This window comes from Etheostoma cragini, chromosome 7, assembly GCF_013103735.1.
Source record: "Etheostoma cragini isolate CJK2018 chromosome 7, CSU_Ecrag_1.0, whole genome shotgun sequence".
NCBI lineage: Eukaryota > Metazoa > Chordata > Actinopteri > Perciformes > Percidae > Etheostoma > Etheostoma cragini.
In genome coordinates, this window is record NC_048413.1 from 5,900,188 (window position 1) to 5,910,751 (window position 10,564).

Genomic DNA, 10,564 nt, shown 5'->3' on the forward strand with positions numbered 1-10,564 from the left:
TTGGAAAATGGCTGCAATGAAACAAAGAGTGAAAAATTTAAAGGGGTCTGAATACTTTCCGTACCCACTGTATCTGCAAACGAAGACCCAAAATAATTTCTGGCTGTTGCAGCTTTAAATGTGCCCTGGCGTGTCCCCTCTAACAGGCTGCGGAGGTCCAGCCTGCTTGTTTTTGTGCATCCTTGTTTATTCAGGTACTGTGGCCATGGCTCGTGTCCACACACGTGGCGCCCTCTATGCCATTTGCCAACCCAATATCATGCCGGCCAAGTCCACCCACTCCATTGCCCCTGTTATCCACCTGCCATTCTCTGTAGCTCATCAAAGGCAGGAAAAAAGGCTTATCTTATCCTCAAACAGTCTATCTTAATGAAATGCCCCCAGCTTTGCATGTGCATGTGTCCTGGCCCAGTTTGCTTTATGACTTTTGAATTTGTGTGTGTGTGTATGTGTGTATGTGTGTGTGTGTGTGTGTGTGCGTGTGCGTGTGCATGTGTGTGTGTGTGTGTGCGTGTGTGTGTGTGTGTGAGAGTGCGTGCGTGCATGCATGCGTGCATATGTGTGTGATTGCTCTCTGGTACCTTGTTTCTCCGTTCCCCAGGTAATAGTAAACTCGGAGACGGATACTGGACTGATTGCCTCTATGCAGTCGGGAAAAAATGCTTTAGGGGTAAATAGGGATTTTTTTCCCTCTGTGATGGAGCTTTGTTTTCTTCTACTTCACAAAACTTTCTCCAAAGTGCTACCATTTCATCATGATATTAGTCATGCCTTCTACTCAGACATCAAAGAGCTAACAATGCTGCATTAGACTGAACCCAGAGACCCACAGGTATAATGACAAGTACACCTCCACTGCTTCTGCAAATAGCAGCAAATGTGATGATAATTGCCGCCAATTACTTTTCTGTTGCCCCCCCCAGTGTTTCGTAAGAGATAAATATGCGACGCCTTTAGCAAGGAGGCAAATTAAATGACTAATGTTCTTCCTCTCTACATCTGCAGCAGTGGTTTAAAAGTTTAAGTCACAAACAAAAAAGACATCTAATGGGTACATTATCTTCATTATAACCAAGTGAATGTTAATAAGCTGAGATAGCTGTGGTGAAATATGAGGCATGAGAGAAAACCTTGCCATATTTGCAAGACTTGATCCAGTTGTTTATGGATCTCATTGCACTTGTGTCTCAAGTTTGTTAAAGTACTAGTTTGACATTTTGGCAAATGAGCTCATAAAGCTGAAATTTACATGAAAAGGTTGTTACCATTATAATTTGTATCGGGGAATCATTGGTTAAAATCCCCCACACTGTCCAAGTACAAAGTGGGGGCTGGTAGCTGGAGAAGTGGCAGTCTCCTGGGTGAGGTGCCCTTGAGCAAGGCACCGAGCTGCTTGGGGCGCCATCCTGTGAGGCAGTCCCCTCGCAGTGACATATTTGTGAGTTTAAGTGAGCTTTAGAGGTTTTATAAGCCATGTTTGTTTTTACCTTCGTACAGAACCAGGATTGCTGTTCCCCCCCTTTTTTCCAGTCTTTATGCTATGCTATCCTATGCTAAGCTAACCGGCTTTAGCTTCATTTACACAGCCAAAGTCCTGATGTCACGTCCATAATATCCTCTGTTTCATTAACTTCTGTAACTCATTGCGGTGTCCATTTTTAATTAATATAAAACCTGAAAAAGTTGAAACATCACATAAAAGTTTTAATGTATTGATGTAAACTAAATTTAATGAAGTGCAACAAAAACAATAGACTTAGAATAGATAGTACATTCTAAAGTAAATGAAACAAGTGACTTCACGGTGAGTCCGTGATTCTAATCCAATAAACTTTGTCAAATTTAGTGAATAGCTCCTCACGGTCTTGCCCTTGGTTATGTAAATGGGAAACAAACAAAGCAGCATACAACGCTATTCTGTTGGAGGTCATGTACAGGACAGGGGGAAAATGGATGGATGTATAAAGAGAAAGGCAGTGGAAACAAGAGGGACGTAAATGTGGCACGTGAAGGAGCTTTGAAGGTAGGGGTGTACTACTTTGGGTGTCGAGTTCAAACATCATCTTTCTCGCAGACTTCCCCTTTAAATATCACTCTAGCTACACCTGTAACCTTTCTGAAATGAACATGAAACAAGTACTTTCGCCATGATGTTTTTACTTGGGTGCGTGTTGACTGCTGCTCATGTGATGAAGACATCTTGTTGCATTCCTCTTTTTCTGCAAAGCTTTCTTTCATAGCACCCAACTGGAAAATTAACTGAAACTCCTAATATTCACATAACAGTAGTGATTGGAAACATATATTCTTTCAAATTCTCTTTTGCTGATTTTCTGGAAATTTGGTTAAACCCTTAATTTGACAGGTGTGTCCCTCATTCCCCTTACCAGCCTCGAGGCTGTGCATTCCAGGCATGTTTATGTGCCTATTACACTACTTTATGACCACAACTTGTTTTTGGACCTTTGATGACGTCTTAGTTTGGCGGTGGTGCTGGCGCAGTGGATTAGACACATTCCTTTTTTATATATCAACCAATGTGTCCCTGAGCAAGACACTTAACCCCTGGTTGCTCCAGAGGTTTGCAACCTCTGATATGTAGCAAATGTAAGTCGCTTTGGGAAAAAGCATAAGCTAAATGACAAGTTATGTAGTATATTTTGCCTGTCTTATTTAATTTGAATCTCCTTGTTCTGAGTCTGCTTTCAGGTTCATCTATTAGGGGGTAAGGGCCATCTTTTCCTCTCACTCATATTAGCATATTAGCAATACTGTCCTCCCCCCAAAACAATCCCAGACGTTGTCTCTTCAAGTAGCAAAATATGAGCTATATGTAGTCACTATGAAGGAAAAAAAGCAGAAAGCAAGATGACAAAATAGAAAATCTGCAAATATCCACATAAGGAGGCAGTTAAAGCCCATGTTGCAGGTTTAATTTTCCAACAAATTTGCAATTATTGATTGTTGGTAATAAACACTCAAACAGTTATCCACTGTATATGATATTGAAAAGTATCACAAAACATAAATAACACGAAAAAGTAGGTCATATTTTAGTGGTTTGCTTTTCTCCCACAATGCATTGCATGACGTCACGGAAGGGAGACTATAGGCCAGCCAGCTTAGAGAGCCCATTGAGAGTTACGAGAGATAGAAGACAACAGTGCAAGAAAGAGTGTTCATTAACAGATTATATATAATACATACATATACATAGATAGCCTATATAAATAGCTAGACATATAGACAGATAGGCAGTATTGATAGATATATTTAGAGAGAGAGAGAGAGAGATAGCTATAGCTAGCATACCGGTATGGCTAGCTAGCTAGCTCGCTGTAGGTTAGCTAGCTAGGTAGGAAGGTGGGTATAATTTGTCCGTGTTAGGTGGGCAGATTTTTCAAAGATGGACGTAACCAAGAACTCAAAGATCTGAAAGTGAAACACAGCTTAGACGGGGATGTTGCTCGGCTTTTCACACGTTTATAGCTAGCTAACGCTACGCTGCCGGATGTTAGCACAACAGTGTTAGCCTAGCCTGCTAGGCAAATATTATGACTGCCTTTGGTGTTGCCTATATATGCGCCCATGTTGTCAACATCATACATGTGGCATTAGTGCGCATTTTGTACCATAACCGTATTGGATGGAATAGTAAGCGTCGCTCCTACGAGATGGGTGGGTTTTTGGGTGGTTCGTTTCTTTCCCCTGAGATCCTGGACATAATTTACATTTATGACGTTAAAGATAAATGAAGAGTAGGCCGAGTCTGCGCGGTATGAGCTTCCCGACCGGAGGCTCACTCGCCTACAGCACCCGCTCTCCACCCCCTCACTCGCCTACAGCACCCGCTCTCCACCGCAGCTTCGCCGCCACACACACAAGCACCGACCAAACAGCGACACGTTTTCACCAGAGGTTAGAGGTAAACACTTGGAATTAACACTCGGGGATGCTTTCTATTCGTATAACTAGATAAATGTACCAGTACTTATCTGAACTAACAACATGATCCCTGTCACTAGATCGAGAGAAAACGTTGACGTTCACTCGCTGCTATTCACTGACAGTAAAAAGTAAAGTCACTGTATGCACTGCTGCGTTGCTAAATAAAGGAGATAAATAAAGGAGATAAATGATGAGACTTCCCCACAAGCTTGACAATTCCTCATTTGCCCTCTCACGTCTGTCGGGTTGGTAATTATTCGGCTGCTGGCCTTTCCTCCTCTTCCTCATCCCAGTCAGTCCCCATAGTTCTAGTGCCAGGCTGAGAATTTGCTCCCTCGAGTGACGTCATCGCTGAATTGACTCCATAAACCCGCGAATACCAAAAATGACCAAAAACTAACTTTTAAAACAATTTGGAGACATTTTTAAAAATGATATACATATCTTGAGTGCTTTTTGTACCCAATAATCAACAGTGGTGTTTAACTTGCAACATGGGCTTTAAGGGTGGTGGATGGGTGCTGTTAAAGGAGAATTCTGGTCAATTTCAATATGTAGCTCTTTTGTTTGTAAATGTGGAGGTCTGTCAGTAGATAGAAAAACTAACCAATCGGTGCTGCCTATACACCAAGTTATCCTCCTGCTAGTTAGCACCGAACAGGCTCAAACAGGGCAAGTTTTAAACGTGTTTTTATCTTCTAAACATGCTTGAAATGTCATTTAAAGTGCCCCCCATTTGCAGTGATTCTTTCAGAGTGATCACAGTTAATCTGACTGATGGAGATGTGACAGAAATGCTTGAAAGTTGTGTTAATTCAATTTAGTTCCTGTGTCGAAAGGCAGTTTGAGAGCTTAGGGACAGTCTACAAAGGACAACACAGAAAAGAGAAACAAACTAAACAATTAATGAATAAATAAGCTAGTGTCTCCAAACTTACCTCAATTATAACTTGTCTCCTGCTAGTTGTACTTCAGCACTTACTTTTAAAAAATAAGCATATGCTTATTTTTGAAAATATGTTTGTATCTCTTTTTGGTGTTGTAGTTTGTAGACGGTCCCAAAGCACTCCTCGCAGTATTATCACAATAACTAAACAGCTCAATTAGCACAACTTTCTATCTCCAGCAGTCAGATCCACTGTGTTCATTCAGAAGGAATCACCTCACATGGGGGGGGGGACTTTTAATGACATTTTAAACATGTTTAGAGGCTGAAAACATGTTCACAACTTACCCTGTTTGAGCCTGTTGGGTGCTAACTCTAGCAGAAGGATAATGCAGTGTAGGCAGCACCGATTGGTTAGTTTTCCTCTACTGACAGACCTGATTGTTTAGTTTTTTTCTCTACTGACAAACCTGATTGGTTAGTTTTTCTCTCTACTGACAGACCTCCACATTTACAGACAACAGAGCTACGTGTTGGAATTGACCGGAGTTCTCTTTTAAAACTAAAAGTAAACAATGAGGTTGAAATTCACATTCACCATCACCTCTGTAAGTAACGTCTGATTTAAACCCAAACTAAAGTCTTTTTCAAAACTTAACCAAATAGTTTTTGCGCCTAAACATAACCAAACTGCGACTATATCACAATTTTAAGGATGTTACTAAAATTGCAACCTTAAGGTTCAAAACCGCGACCGATCCATTCTCTGGTTTAGAAATGAGGTTGTCTTTCCTGCCACCACCAGGGAAGCTTTTTATGAATACTCTTGTGGGTAGTATGAGAGGGTTAGAGGGAGCAAACGACCCATATTGTTGACTTGTTGTTATTAGCATATTTCTCAAATACGTTGAACATTTCCTCCAAAATCCCATGTGATCATGAGGACAAATGCAAAAGCTGTCTTCATATTTGACTTTTTCAATCCAAACCTGATTCCTTTGAGCACTGTTGATGTCAGAATGTAGTTACAGCAGCGTCTGTCACAGGGGATGGATGCAGAGCGTAACCAGACCCCACCATTACAAGCAGCAAAGCGGCTGACGCACAACAAACACAAAACAATGAAAGCAGACCCCGCGAGGACATGAGCAGCACTGTATCCAATCGGGTGCCGTAAAATTGCACTACAGTGCTCCCGGGTTATTGATTCCATAATCAGTCTGTTTAATGGCTCTCTGGTGACGTCAGGGGACGAAAGATACGTGCAACCTTCCTGCAATCCTCTTGTTTTGTAGCCTGTGGTGGAAAGACATCAGCTGGTGTGTGAAAGGGTCATTATGTTTCCTCTTGTAGGTTTCATAATAATTACCTTCTCTCATTTGCGTAACATTATTACAAAAAAATTGTTCAAGAGGCATTTTCCAATTTTGCAATGTGTAATTTAAACTGGTGTAATATTGGAAAGAGCAGGTAACGTCTTCGGTGGCTCATTTTCAATAAAGTAAGCAGCAAAAAGCGAGTGAATGGATGTGCAGGGAAGCGTACTGAAACACTATCTAAGTCTGTAGGATTCAATTGTTTTGACACAAAAAATGTATCTGCAGCTTTGGCCTTGGTACAAAAAAAACATGCACTGTTCCAGGCACAAATGAGACAGCAGAGATATTATTCACTTTCCTGGACACTATAAGTAAACAAGATGCACACACACCTTTTCAGAGGCATGATTTTTCATCTCAGACTTCTTCCCAGACAGTGTTGGCATTACTTATTATGTTTTTAGGGGATGAAACCATTAATATTTCATGGCAGTAACTTATTCCTGATTCTCATGAATTACTCAGCTGTATAGTTATGCTTACTGGCACTCAGGATTTCTTTTTTTATGAGTCTTTACACTCAACAGAAACAGTAGTTGCCTTAGGAGACTACTTGACAACTTAGTATAATGAGTTTTCGTTCACTGTAAGACTATGTGGAAAATGTGTTGTGTAACATGCCATGTTTTTCAGTCGAGCTTAAAAAGAAATCCTGAATGTGCTTGTTTGTACCAACAGAAATCCTCCGTCTCAGTACGGTTTTGACAGTGTTGCTGAGCAGAAAATTGCAGGGCATCTCATTTGCAAAGTGCAAAGCGTGCAACTCCTTTTCTTAGAATACGCTGTAAGATATGCATGAGATGGAAAACGATGCTTGTTAGCTTTGATAGTGTAATCATTTGAACTCTTACTGAAGAATTCTCCTTCGATTATAAAATGATAGGAACCTCAAAATAACGCAAGAAATGGAGACTGTCCTCCCCAAAAGAATAACAGCATTGATCGTTTCAGTGCCCCAAAACGGCATACAAAGTGTCAACCAATGGTGTTTTATAGCCTCGTTTGAGTCTGTGTCGTCCACAGTATGTGAGACTGTCTAATCGACAGCGTGGGAGACTCTCTTGTCCACTGTGTCTTGTCCAGAAGGTCCCATCTGCACTGTTATTTAAAAGGAGGGGTGGGGAAGTTAACTAGACAATTTGCAAAAGCAACCAGTCAGTCTTCATCCAAGTCTTCTGTGTTGTAACCAGAAAATACAGTTTGAAAACACTGCACATAGTACATGAATCTCGCCTGTGCATGGCTTGTAGCTTTCTTGTGAGTTTGGAATGCGCTTATTGTTTCTGTGTGGCTGCTCGGAGGGGGGGATATCTGATATAACTGCAGTTCTCACTAAGCGTCAAGTACCAACGGGTATTTCCAAGGGGCAGAAATGAGCCCATTACAGTTTGATGCATCACTATAAAGATGCTGCACCAGGTAACTTACTTTTGCAAAATGTATGCTTTATTATATGAAGTGTTTTTTGGTTTTATAAGAGAAAAGACTTCTTTGATGAAGACAAACTAGTGGGTTTGACAAATGCACATCTTATTAACTACCCCACCAACAGTAGTGAGCAGGGCAGAGACGCTTCCCTGAGCTTATGAATGGGACCTTCAGTGACAGGGTTAGAAATCCTTGAGCGACAAAGTTCACGTGGGTGTATGGGTGAACAAAATGGTAGACAAACACTTCTGTTCGTTTCCAATTTTCCACTGATTGTTCCCTCACTGAACCCTAGTGCGTAGTTTCTGTGTCCCCCATGAGGAGTTCTAAGTAATGACAGCAACACGGTCAGCGCGTCCACATGACACAATGATCCCACACGTGCCCCCCCCCTCCACCGTGTAGTTGCTAGTAGCCACGGAAAAAACAGAGGATTATAAACCCGATGGACTCTCCAGAAGAGGTCATCATCTTCACTTGCGGGAAAGTGAACAAACGCCATAATCTTCTGAACATAGTTACACTGAGAAACACAGAGAGAGTTGTGTGGAGCTGATAGTCTTAATTAGCTTTGAAGCAACCCATTTGGCTTGAATGTAACGGACGTTCATTAATATCAAAAAGTTACACACAAAGTGTTTATCATTGTAACAGTGACAAGAAAAGTTCCCAAAACCTTAATTTTGTACTTATTCATCAAACCATAGCCCTTTCCATAAACCTGACCAAGTCATGTTTGTGCCTTGACCTAAACAAATCTTAACCACAATGTTGTTACGTTATCATTTAACAGTGATTGAGGCTCAAACAAACAATATTGTCCTTTCCAATAGGGAGGTCACAACAGAAAACACATAAGTGCCATTCTAGGGGACAGACACAAACTCCGTATATTGTCTAAAATTGACTTTTTGGGAGAAGTAAGGTCAGTTTTAATGTTGAGCAAAATGTCTGTAGTCAGCTGCATGGACTCTAAAACACACAGACACTTTTTTTTTTTACAAGATATTACACTGTTCTTCTCTTTGTACTGAGTACTGAGTGGAGTGTCGCCGGTCCACAGTGTCCTTCCTCTCTGCCATCCTCACACAAAAGCTGCTCAACACTTTTTTATATAATTATCACTGGAACAAAACGGACCACCGCCTGCTGCCAGCTGCCCTCGGCTATAACACTGTGTTCCTCCTCTTCTCCTGGCCGTGATGGAGGCGAGTCGGCCGGCGGTGCTGTCACTCATCTCTCTGTGTTTTGCCTCGCAGACTCTGCACGAGGATGAGAAAGCCTTTGAACAGCTGTGTGCAGGCACAAGCAGCTTTTGGGGTCTCCACAGACACCCTGCTGTAAATAGGCACAGCATGATTATGTGTGAAACTTGCCAGGCCAGTGCTGTGACACATTTCATTTGATTTTGTGTCAGTTAAGAGTATCTCCTGTGTCTGATGCTGTGGCCATCCACAACAACCTTTGGATCTAGCCTTGAGGCCTTTCCTATTTGGGAAGATGGCTGTGATACAGGCCAGTGTGCACCTTGCTGCTGCCATCTGCTCCCTCTCTTTTGCTTCCCTGACAAAGAGTTATGTTTACATAAAAGCACTGTGGTTCCTCTAACCACTCCATGTTAACATAACGCTGGCAGCGTGTCGGACAAAATGCATTCTGCATTAACGTCAGTGAGAAAACAGTGACTTTATCACCTTCTGTCTGTGTATATCTGACTTTATAAATGCTGAACAGGAGCCTGTCAAACTGGCTGGAGATTAAAATGCTAGTCAAGTTTAATAAATGCGATAAAAATGGTTCCTCTTAGGATTCACAATGTGTAGCTATTGCAATGAGTTGTGTGGCAAGGACACAGGAATCCTTCATCATCTATCTTCTGACTTCAGGTCCCTTTAGGTTTTCAGAGGTAGCTTATTCCTGGAGAAGAAAAGTATTGATTTTAAAGGTTCCAGCTGAAAGTATACCTTCAGAAGAACCCATCTTATTTATATAAACCAACTCTAAATTATTCTGTTTTCTGATACAAGGCTCTGTCAAATCAAACAGCTTTTGATGTTGTTATGTAAAACAATTAAACTGAATGCATGTGCAGTTCGGCTTTCAATAACTCCCCAGATCATCAACATATTGACGATTCAGTTCTGCTAGGTTATATTGTAAAATAACATGGACTATATTAATCTCCAGGTACTGGTTCATGGTCGTCACTTGCTGATTCCAGTAAAAGATTTTAAAGACTCTGTCGTCACTGAAATTGCTGATGTTTGCAGTTAAGTGGTTGATAGGGTGAGTCAACTTCCCGGTCCCCGTTTTGGATCACTTGCTTCTGTCAGAGCCTGACAGCTGTCCTGCCGAGGCAGGTGCTTTATGTTCATTTCCTGGACAATCCAATCTGCTGATTAATTGCTCCCCTCAGATTAAGAAAAGGCTGAGAACCCAGTACAAGGCCTGAAGAAAGGTATCCAACCACATTGACATCTAATTGGACAGACTGGCAGTGTAAAGTTGTCTTTTCTTGTGACAAAAAAACATCTTTTCATACAGTTGTATAGCTCAGGAAGCAGATTATGCTGGTGTGAAGGAGTTTTTTTCCCTTTTGGAAGTGTAGGTCAGGCATATTTTTACATTAGAAATATGCAAATGCACACTAGTGAAAAAATAGTTGGATTGATTTAAATAATCTCTGAAAACATCTATAAATACCCTCCCTCCGTGATTCAAGAAGTAGACCCAAGTTATGGTAATTTTTATTCATCATATTGGGAAAATAGCTTCATCTCATAATAATCACAATGCATCTTAGACAATAGGACACAAATTATCAACAGGAAATTTGCTAAAATCATATTCAAAACAGTTTTTGTTAAATTGTATGGGTCCATCTGCATTTGTAAGTGCATTGTAATGTGGAAAAACTGCATTA

The 10,564-nt window shown here is 41.1% G+C and overlaps 1 long non-coding RNA gene across 1 annotated transcript in view; it reads right to left on the bottom strand.

Annotated features, from left to right (window-relative positions):
• The window catches only part of LOC117947911, a 19,815-nt gene extending 11,472 nt beyond the window's left edge, over positions 1 to 8,343 (bottom strand). The window contains exon 1 of the long non-coding RNA XR_004657356.1: positions 8,331 to 8,343. This is a non-coding gene — a long non-coding RNA (uncharacterized LOC117947911). The remainder of the gene's footprint in view (positions 1 to 8,330) is intronic.
• Positions 8,344 to 10,564: the final 2,221 nt, after the last annotated feature.